General features: G+C 38.3%; 1 non-coding gene across 1 annotated transcript; it reads right to left on the reverse strand.

Moving 5' to 3' along the window:
- Positions 1-2,393: 2,393 nt before the first annotated feature.
- Positions 2,394-2,500, reverse strand: LOC145049066 (small nucleolar RNA R71). Its single transcript, XR_013683184.1, has one exon. It is a non-coding gene; the product is annotated as a small nucleolar RNA R71 (small nucleolar RNA).
- Positions 2,501-10,475: the final 7,975 nt, after the last annotated feature.

A 10,475-nucleotide genomic window follows, 5' to 3' on the forward strand; every position in this document is an offset into this window, starting at 1 on the left:
GTACCATCACAATAGACTACAAAGTCATCTACACCCTCTGGCAGAGTGATATGTGCATAATTGGTTCATATTAAGTATACATTATTATTCATTTATTAGCTAAATTATTGCATTTTATGGACAAAAGGTACTTAAAAGTGTTTAAATTATATTTTCAGTCCAAAGATGAAGCTCGGAAGCGAAAGGAAGTGGGAGAAACAGTTAGAAGATCGAGGATGAAATAAAGAAGAAAAACACTAAAAATCAGATCGACTACTCGGCGAGTCCAATCGAAGAATCGAGAAGATAATGACTCGGGATCCCAGAGAGTTATCACAATACGGGGAATGTGAGAGGGACTCGACGAGTCACCACCTGACTCGACGAGTCGATTCGTATATATAAAGATAATTCCTCAGATCGATAGAAGGGAGTTCTGGGGCGACTTAGAAGTGTTTTGCTGCGATTGAGAAGCCAGAGAAACCCTAGAAGACGATGAAAGAAGCTAGAATTCAATCCCGGAGAGTAATTGAGGCAAAATTTCATCATTCCACTTATTCTTTTGTTTTATCATTATGGTTAAGCAATTTGACTTTGTTTGTTTGCTGTTATTTACTTCAATTATGAGCTAAAACCCTTAGACTTCTATTTGGGGATACAAAGTTGACAATATGGTTTGATTGATTGGTAGGATTAATTCTAAGTTGGTGAATTTTTGTTATTTTAGCTTGCTAAAGAACCTTGTGTGTGAATAATAATTAATTTTCTGTTAATAGAAAGATAATTGATTAGCATGAACATCTATTGATTATTAACCTCATATGCTATGTGATCACTATACCATATGTCTAGGATTAATGAATATGAAACTAGAATTAATAAGGAAATTGAGTAAATCCATGTGCAAGCTTGTAAGATGACCATCAAACAATAAGTTAATTAAAAGAATAAATTAGTTAACTATTGCAAGTCTAACTTAAGCCGAATAATTAATCTAGTGAATTTAATTAAATTAGACAATTGGCCACTGTTTAAGTTAGTTTATTTGCTAAGGATTAGGGTAGTGAATACGAATCTAATCACTTAAATCGGTAACCAACGAAAGAATTAATCCATTGCACCATTACCTTGAAATCAACCATAGAGTCAACCAAGTTGAACTAAACAGAAGTTCCTTTCCAATTATTGAATCTAGTTAAGTCTTTATTTTCTAGTTCTTAAATTAGTAATAGTTAGTAAGTTTCTAGTCTTGTAAAACTAGAGAAAACCCCTACTTATTAATTACCTTAGATAAAATTAGTTTTTAATTTTAATTTGCCGTTCCCTATGATCGATACCCTGCTTATTTAGCTATACCACAATTGATAGGTTCATTGCCTTTTGTGTGTTATTTGATAATTAAAAGTAGGTTTAAAGCTAAGTGAGTTTGCACACATCAAATTTTTGGCGCCGTTGCCGGGGAACGGTTCTAAAATTAATATTAAATTCTAGTTTAATCAATCCTTTGTGTGGGATTTATCTTACACAAAGTTATTTACAAAGTAATTCAATAAGTAGAATTAGTTTCAATAAAATTCTGTTTTTAGCATAACTAGAAATTTTTTTAGTTTTTGCCTTGAACTCGCCGAGTGCATTCGAGCAGACTCGGCGAGTTCGACGCTTTTTCAACTTTATTTTATTATTTCGTTTTTGTTCTTTTTACGCGTTTTGTTTCTTTTGTCTTGTTTGTTTACAGTTTTTTCATGACCCGAGAATCTGATACACCTCTGGTCCCTCCTTTGGAAGACCCGGAATCCGCACTAAGAAGGAGCAAAGGAAAAGCCGTTGGAGAAACCACATCTTCAAAGAACTCACCACTCAAAAACTTAAAGTCCGTTTTCAGCAAGAAGAAGAGCAGCAAATCAGGAGCATCCAGTGCCTCGTTGACAGTTAAAGAACCAATTCAAGAAGATATCGAGTATGAGACCGAGGAAGAAGAAGAGCATACTTACGAGCAAGAAAGCGATTCCAAAGAAGAGTTAGCTATCACAATGGCTAACATTGATGAAGTCCCCATGGGGGAATGGAAGAAAAGGATGCGTGATGACACCGGGCCGGGACTTTTGCAACCCGCAATTCCCGCGACCGCTACTTTCGAACCAAAAGGCCATATTCTCGCCCAACTCAAGGAGATTCCTTTTTACGGGAAGGATCACGAAGACGCTTACAAGCACTTGGACGAAGTGAATGATGTGGCCGATTACTTCAACGTACCGAATGTTCCACGCAAGACCCAGCTTCTTCGCATGCTCCCTGTCACATTTAAAGGAGCTGCAAAAGATTGGTTAAAGTCACTTCCTCCCGGATCGGTCACCACATGGGCCAAGATGAAAGAAGAGTTCATAGACCATTTCTGCCCGCCCTCCAAGATAGCCAAGCTAAAGAAAGCCATTGCCAACTTCGAGCAGCAACCCGGAGAATCTCTTTATGAAGCTTGGGAAAGGTACAAGAGCCTACTTAGAAATTGCCCACACCATGACCTTAATAGCCAACAAGAGGTCTCCATCTTCTATGATGGAGTCAATGTCACCACAAGGCAATTGTTTGATTCTCAAGGCCCGCTCACAAAGAAGGCGCCCCCGGTAATTAAAGAATTAATTGAAGAATTCTCTAAGCACTCTAGAGAATACCACAATCCGAGAAACGAAGTAAGTCGGGGGGTAGTAAACGCGGCAAATGATAGCATGGCGGCGGTGATAGCTAAGCTTGATAGTCTAGATCAAAGAATGACAAAATGGATCAAACAATCCATGCTATTAGGGTAGGATGCGAAAATTGTAGAGGGCCCCATCTCACAAAAGATTGTGATTTGGATGAGAATGGAAATAAGAAAGCTCAAGTCTTCTATTCAAGTGGCGATCGATATGATGAAAATTGGCGGAAACCAAAGAAGGAATGGCTACCATACGAAGAGTATAAGAAGGAAAAGGAGGAGAAATACAAGCAGAAGGAGAGGGGATTATAACAAAAGGAAGAACCGGTAGAAAAGAAAGCCGATTTAGAAGAGTTATTCACTAGATTCATAGCCGCATCCGAAAAAAGACACAATGATCACGATGTTGCCATACACGGGACCAGAAACATGCTAAGGAATCAGCAAGCATCAATTCTCAACATTGAGAAACAGCTGGGGCAGCTTGCGCATCAAGTGAATGATAGAAGACCGAGTCAACTTCCAAGTAACACCGAACCCAATCCAAGAATGGAGAATGTAAGTGTAATAACCTCCAGCAGTGAAGAAACATTTACAGAAGCACTAAGAATCTCCAAGAAGAAGGCAGAAAAGGTAGAAGAATCGGACCCAGCAAAACCCGATCCGACTCTCCGAGTCACTCCATTGGACTCGACGAGTCCATGCGTAAATGATAAAACTATCAGTTCTTTGAAGCCTTATAATCCTCCTCTGCCATACCCAATCAAATCCATGCCTGCAGAAAAAGTAGAAGCATACAGAACCTTCATGAAGCATGTTAATGTTTTACAAGTTAATGTGCCATTTGTGGAAACAATGCTCCAAACACCTAAGTACTTCAACTTGCTTAAGGGCCTTTTTATTGCTAGGAAAGATTTGGCTGAAGTCGCGGAAATATTGATGAGTGAGATACCTGAAAAGAAGGGTGATCCGGGAAATATTGTGATTCCGTGCCAATTTGGTAATGAAGTTTTCACTCGAGCATTAGCTGATTCGGGGGCAAGCATCAATCTGATGCCCTTTTTATTCTTTAAGAAGTTGAAATTACCAGAACCAAGGCCGGTAAATGTGAAGATCCATTTGGCGGACAAGACGATAATTCATCCACAAGGCATTTGTGAGGATCTCCTTATAAAAGTTGACAAGTTTATTTTTCCAGTAGACTTCGTGGTAGTTGATATGGAAGAAGACCCTGAAATTCCAATTATTTTGGGGAGATCATTCTTGAACACTGTGTGTGCTTTAATTGATATATATGAGTCTACATTGACATTAAGGGTGGGTGATGAGTCTGCAATGTTTAAAGCTATTCCAGAAGCCAAGCAAGAAGAGGAAAAGAATGAAGAAATCTCATTTATCCAATTGGATGATGAGATATTACAAAAAGAGCTTGAACTTTTGCTAAAAGAAGATCCAAGCAAGTTTTTGATACACTCTGAAGAAGATGGAGATGTTAACAAGGACTTGGAGGAGTTAGAAAAGCTACTGGAAGGAGCCAACTCAGAAAACACCCAAGAATTGATGGAACCCGATCAGACTCGCCGAGTCACTTTAATGGACTCGACGAGTCCAGTCGAATTTGACAAAGACTTGGCCGACTTAGATCTGTTTGTTACTAGTTCTTCACATACCTTGGATTTAGATATTATTCATGATTCTTTAGAAGAACAAACAGCAGAAGGAGGAATGGGAATGAAAGTTCAAAACGCCGATGTAGCATGTCTTGATACGATTCCGTTTGAAGATGGGTTGATGTTGGGTCGCGTTTTGTATAATATGTTGCGTCTATTGGGCTCGTTAGCTAGTCCATTTGTGTATCTCCGGTATGGGTCTGTCCATCCGTGAGTTTAGTAGGGTTGAATATAAATATAGGTGCTTGCATGCATCTTAGGGTAATGATAGAATAGAACGATCAGATCTTGATTTCAGAAGTTTATTATTATCGTTCTTGTAACCCTAAATCCTCTACAGCGGAAGTTCTTAGTCGAGCTCTGCTGAGGATTGTTTGATCTAATCATTCGACATATTTTGATCCACTCTTGTCTTATTTATTGTTTTGTGTTCATCGCAATACCTGTTTCATAGATCTAATCGATCTTCACGTTTGTTATTATATCCTATCAGTTGAGCACATGAAAGGATGAAGAGACAAAGGAAAGGAGGGTGGAAGTTGATCAACCATTCACTACTAAACCTAAAGCACGAACCATCACGAAATATGAAGTAATTAAATTTAAAGAGAATGAGATGCAAGAGAAGGTGAAAAAGAATGGGGTAAAGAAGAAAAAGAGGAAAAGGGAAGCCCAAGCAGCTGAGGATGATGCTGTGAAAAAGAAAAGAGATGCATTGAAAAGGGCTTACAAGAAGAAGATTCACGCTTACAAAACAAAGTACAAACCACAAAAGACTAGGCGTGCATTCCCGATGCTGGAAGATAACGAGACGTAGACGGGAAGGAGTCCAGCTAACGACTCCTTAAAAAGAAGCGCTTGGCGGGAGGCAACCCGTTATTTAGAGTTTGCTTTCTTTTACTTTTTAGTTTTGTTTGAAATTTTTCCTTCGTTTTTAGATTGTTAATTCTCCAATTCGTCGAACATGTCTGCTTGAGAGTGTGCATGGGCTAAGTGTGGGGTGAAATGATTTTTTAGATAAATGAAAAAAAAATTTATGAATTTTTGCAGAAGACTCGCCGAGTCTTACCACGACTCGACGAGTCTATATGGATTTCAAAAAAAAAATTGACATCGCGACCAGACTCGCCGAATCTGACCTTGACTCGACGAGTCGGTATTATTTACAGAAAAAAATAATTTTGAAATTACTTTTACAACCGGTAACTAGGGTTTTAACCCTAATGAATCAGTTTCTTTTCACACACACACTCGCCGTGCGCCTCTCTCTCAACTCTCTCTCAAGCATTCAAGTGTTCTTCCATTTTTCTTCAAAATTTTCAAGTACCATCTCAAAAGGTAATGAATTTCTTCTTGTTTTCTGTTAAGAACATGATTATAAGGCTATCTATGATAGAAATTGCATGAAAAAAACCCGTTTTTGAAAAGTAGTAAATTTCTAGGGTTTTGATTTTTCATGAGTTATGTTGTTTTGAATGCTTATTCTGGCCTTAATACCTTAATAATATGTGCCTAGACAAAACCCTTGACGTAATTTCCAGGTTCCATGGTCCAATTTCCATCGACCCGCCGACTGACTCGTGCAGTTCATGCGACTCGCCGAGTCGTACATGGACTCGACGAGTCGAGTCGGGAAACATATGCGAGACTTTTTTTTAATTATATTCTGTGTTTCTGGGTTTTGTGTCTTTGTTTTGCATAAATCATGTTCAGAAGGGGACAAAGTTCCAGTGGCCACCAAGCGGACTTTCCTTGGTTGAATTTCCCACAAATCGAGTCCGCTTCAACATTGCGGAAGTGGAAAAAGAAGTTGGCTAACATAAAGAAGAAAGAGATCTACGTGCCCAACCGGATAGATTGGGATTGGTTGCAAAGTGTACGCTATGAGGAGGAGTTAGCTCCTTATCTTTTAAAGGAGTTTCACCATGAAGGCGAAACAATGATTTGCGACGGGTGGAGCCGGGTCTTCCGTATTCAAGAGCCGGCTTATTTGGAGCTGTGTTTGGAGTTCTTCTCCACGGTATCTTTCACCGGGAGAGTGGATGCTTATCACCCGTCAAGCTTTAGTTTCTGCCTTGGGGGAGAATTTCATCAATGCTCTGTGGTGGATCTTGCCTGTCGATTAGGGGTTTATGATCAGCCCTTGGTCTCAACACCCATCTTTCGGGCCTTTTTGGCACAAACCCATATGGTGTTTCCCGAAGGAGTTACGAGCGCGGGATGGTGGAATACAATTGGTAAAAAAGGTCTATATTCCGAAGTCGGCACAAGAAGGGAGCATTCGATCTCCAACACACCGCCTCATTCATCGTCTCATTTCATCCACCATCAACCAAAGGAAAGATGATGACAAGGTTTCTAACCTTGATATCTTCTATTTATGGAGCATTATTACACCCGGCGTTTTTTGCAATATTCCTTGGTGTCTAGCTTCATATCTCTCGAAGGGTGCGGTCAAGGATCGCAAAACTTCTCGAATCAATGGTGGGATGTTTGTCACCCGGTTAGCCAACTCATTCGGGTTGATGAACCGCGGTGCATGGAACTTCATGACGATGATCCCTACACATCCATTCAATCCAATTCTTTTCCGGAGAGCAAGGATTATTGAAGACTATGGTGGTGGCGATTATGCCATTCCGAATGATGATCTGGTTGTTGGTCCCGAAGTACCGGGGAGGAGGGTTCGTTCGAGGAGAGAGCGGGATGTGGAGGAAGAGCCGCCGGTGATTCCGGTTGACAACGACGAAGTACCAATGGATTGGTACAATGTGGAGATGAGGCGGCTACCAGACCAAATGGCGCGGAGCTTGAATTTTAGTAACCAATCACATATCCGACTTTTCGACCACTTTAACATTCCGCACATCGATGGTGGTAACTTCCCATATATTCCATCATGGGAAGAGGTGATAACTGCAATAAGAAGTGGTGTGGGAGGAAGTGGAGCAGGGCTAGATGATCATGATGATGAGGAGGATTGAGTTCTTTGCATTTTTATTGAACAATTTTCAATCTTTTTATTTTTGTGTTTGTTTTTATTTGGTTGTTTAATGTTTTTAAAACTTGCTTTTGATGTTTATTTGATGTTTGATGTTTAACAATTTTTCAGAATTGAATTAGGAGTGCTAGCTTCAAAAGGGTTTAGAATCATAGAATCAAAGTGAGAAAGAGAGTCAAGAAAGAGGAGCGTTAGAGTTAAAGTATTGAGTCCGGTCCTTAGAGATGTTGGCAAGGGAGTCTACAAGTGAATAGAAAGTATAGAGAGTTTATTGGAAGCTGGATCAGATGCAGAATGCTATTATGTTCATTCAGTGACCAACTCGTCGAGTGCATTAAGCTGACTCGACGAGTCGCCCTTAATTCTCAAAAATCTGAAGATTTCCCGAAGTAACTCGACGAGTCTGGTATATACTCGACGAGTCGTTTGGTTTCATGTCGAAGGGGCTGCGAATTTGATGCTGATTAGAGTACCACTTGACTATCTATTCTTTCCATATTAATTTTTGAAGATCTTATACTGTTTTCCGCGTATTTGGAGCTACCCACACGAGATTTTGACATCCAAGGCATGGATGAGCTGTTCCCATGTCTAAAGTCAATTGAATTGGAGCTGAAAAGGAAGTGATCAATCTATCGACTGCTATCCCAGGGGAGTTTGTTCCAATTCCCTCTTTATTTTCTTTTTATGTTTTTATCATGTATAATATGCAATGAGGGCATTGCATAAAATAAGTGTGGGGTAGGGGGTTGGTCACATAAATAGAAAACTTAGAATCTTAATTTAGGTTAATTTTAAAAAAAAATTGCATACCAAAAATATTACTTAGGATTTAATTTAGAAAATTTTGGTAAAAGTAAAATTAGGATTCCATGTTAGAATTGTGTTGATAATTGCATGAAGACCCAAATGTTTAGTTGAGCCTATATACGTTCTAGTGCATTTGTGGCTTCCTTATTCTAGTGAAATCATGGGACAAAAACACGACCTCGCTTAGTTTGAAGGATGCAATATGTTTAGCATCGTGTACCAGAAATGTATCCAGGAAAATTATTATCGTTAACCAATAAAGGTTGAAGTTGAGCGCCCTTGCTTAAGCATGTAGGGTTTTGAGTGAAAAAAGGTGAGTTACATGTTAAAAAAAAGAGAAAATTACAAGAAAAGATTAAAGAATTTTTGGAGCATCAAAGTTAAGTATGAAATTAGAAGATCGAAAATTCTGAAGATTCAAAAAGTTGAAGATACCAAAAATCAAACAATAAAGGTGGTGAATTCAAAGAGATCAAAGATCAAATTATTAAAGGAAGTGAAGAATTCCAACAGAGCTCCATAGTGGTATCAAAAAGTTGTAATTCTAGATTATGTATGCTTGGGTTGCTCAATTAAAAATACCTTGAGGTTAGGAGGTTTTCTGCGGATGGATTCGGAGGGTTGCATAAAATGAGCATAGTTCGGGATGAGTGGGCAAGTGTTTATGAGGATTGTGAGTATTTGGAGTATGGGAGGTCTTTAGGAAAAATTTTAGACACAAATGCATGCGTTGCGGTCTCGGCATAATGGCTGGGTTAGATTGGAGTTGTCATATGTGATTCTAATATGTTTAAAATTTAGTTTTGCTTGGGGGCAAGCAAAAGACAAGTGTCGGGTATTTTGATATGTGCATAATTGGTTCATATTAAGTATACATTATTATTCATTTATTAGCTAAATTATTGCATTTTATGGACAAAAGGTACTTAAAAGTGTTTAAATTATATTTTCAGTCCAAAGATGAAGCTCGGAAGCGAAAGGAAGCGGGAGAAACAGTTAGAAGATCGAGGATGAAATAAAGAAGAAAAACACTAAAAATGGCACTGACTCGGCGAGTCAGATCGACTACTCGGCGAGTCCAATCGAAGAATCGAGAAGATAATGACTCGGGATCCCAGAGAGTTATCACAATACGGGGAATGTGAGAGGGACTCGACGAGTCACCACATGACTTGACGAGTCGATTCTTATATATAAAGATAATTCCTCAGATCGATAGAAGGGAGTTCTGGGATGATTTAGAAGTGTTTTGCTGCGATTGAGAAGCCAGAGAAACCCTAGAAGACGACGAAAGAAGCTAGAATTCAATCCCGGAGAGTAATTGAGGCAAAATTTCATCACTCCACTTATTCTTTTGTTTTATCATTATGGTTAAGCAATTTGACTTTGTTTGTTTGCTGTTATTTACTTCAATTATGAGCTAAAACCCTTAGACTTCTATTTGGGGATACAAAGTTGACAATATGGTTTGATTGATTGGTAGGATTAATTCTAAGTTGGTGAATTTTTGTTATTTTAGCTTGCTAAAGAACCTTATGTGTGAATAATCATTAATTTTCTGTTAATAGGAAGATAATTGATTAGCATGAACATCTATTGATTATTAACCTCATATGCTATGTGATCACTATACCATATGTCTAGGATTAATGAATATGAAACTAGAATTAATAAGAAAATTGAGTAAATCCATGTGCAAGCTTGTAAGATGACCATCAAACAATAAGTTAATTAAAAGAATAAATTAGTTAACTATTGCAAGTCTAACTTAAGCCGAATAATTAATCTAGTGAATTTAATTAAATTAGACAATTGGCCACTGTTTAAGTTAGTTTATTTGCTAAGGATTAGGGTAGTGAATACGAATCTAATCACTTGAATCAGTAACCAACGAAAGAATTAATCCATTGCACCATTACCTTGAAATCAACCATAGAGTCAACCAAGTTGAACTAAACAGAAGTTCCTTTCCAATTATTGAATCTAGTTAAGTCTTTATTTTCTAGTTCTTAAATTAGTAATAGTTAGTAAGTTTCTAGTCTTGTAAAACTAGAGAAAACCCCTACTTATTAATTAACTTAGATAAAATTAGTTTTTAATTTAATTTGCCGTTCCCTGTGATCGATACCCTACTTATTTAGCTATACCACAATTGATAGGTTCACTGCCTTTTGTGTGTTATTTGATAATTAAAAGTAGGTTTAAAGCTAAGTGAGTTTTCACACATCACAGAGTGAGAATCGGTGCCTCGCACAACCGCTGCCTAAGCGTCTCAAAGGTTGCCTACTGCTTAGGTCCCCAGTAAAAAAACCACCAACTTCTT

The sequence above is a fragment of the Lactuca serriola genome, chromosome 4 (genome assembly GCF_051521515.1).
Source record: "Lactuca serriola cultivar US96UC23 chromosome 4, Lser_US96UC23_V15, whole genome shotgun sequence".
Taxonomy (NCBI): Eukaryota; Viridiplantae; Streptophyta; class Magnoliopsida; order Asterales; family Asteraceae; genus Lactuca; species Lactuca serriola.